Genomic DNA, 646 nt, shown 5'->3' with positions numbered 1-646 from the left:
ACCCATCTGATTTTTGATACCAGCCTGGCAGCTTGAAGAGCAATGTCCTGCTGGTAAGTCTGTTGTAATGGAAGGGGAGGGTGAAAGGAAGGGGTGCAGGGGGGCAGGGGGGGAAGGCAGATCGAGGCCCCTGCGGTGATTGAGGGATTGGGGCTGAGGCTGCCCAGCCAGGGCGGAATGGGGCAAGCGACTCATCCAGACAACGTGGGGGGGGGGCTCCCGTCACTGCACACACCCTAAGAGGACACGGCGGCATGTGCCCCCCAGATCTGCACAGGGTGGGCCAGGCTACTGCTGTGGGCTAGGACCAGGGCTGTGCCAGGCTCTTCCTGGTGGGGGCTGGGCTGAGCTGTTCTTGAGGCAGGCAGTGGTGGCACTGTAGGATGTGGGGAGGAGGGGCTGCAGTCACCCCAAAATTCACCATAGCCCCTCCCAGCCTCCCATCCCAGAACTGCCATAAGCACAGCCTGACCGAGCCCCCACTGGGAAGAGCCCAGCACAGCCCCAGCCCCAGCTCACCCTTCCCCACGCAGATCCAGGGGGCAAACACCCCCTTCCATGGCCTCTGGGGTACACATAGCAGAAGGAGCCACCCCCCCGCACCCCCAGACGAGCCACAGCTCCACCCCGCGTCCACCCTTCTCTG

At 63.9% G+C, this 646-nt stretch overlaps 1 protein-coding gene across 1 annotated transcript in view; it reads right to left on the bottom strand.

The window, feature by feature from the left end:
• Positions 1–646, bottom strand: part of DDX10 (DEAD-box helicase 10) — a 504,153-nt gene that overhangs the window by 299,563 nt on the left and 203,944 nt on the right. The window lies entirely within an intron of this gene.

Source organism: Gavialis gangeticus, unplaced genomic scaffold (assembly GCF_001723915.1).
Source record: "Gavialis gangeticus isolate Ggan-Ray unplaced genomic scaffold, GavGan_comp1, whole genome shotgun sequence".
Taxonomy (NCBI): Eukaryota; Metazoa; Chordata; order Crocodylia; family Gavialidae; genus Gavialis; species Gavialis gangeticus.
This window is presented reverse-complemented; position numbering and strand designations above follow the sequence as displayed.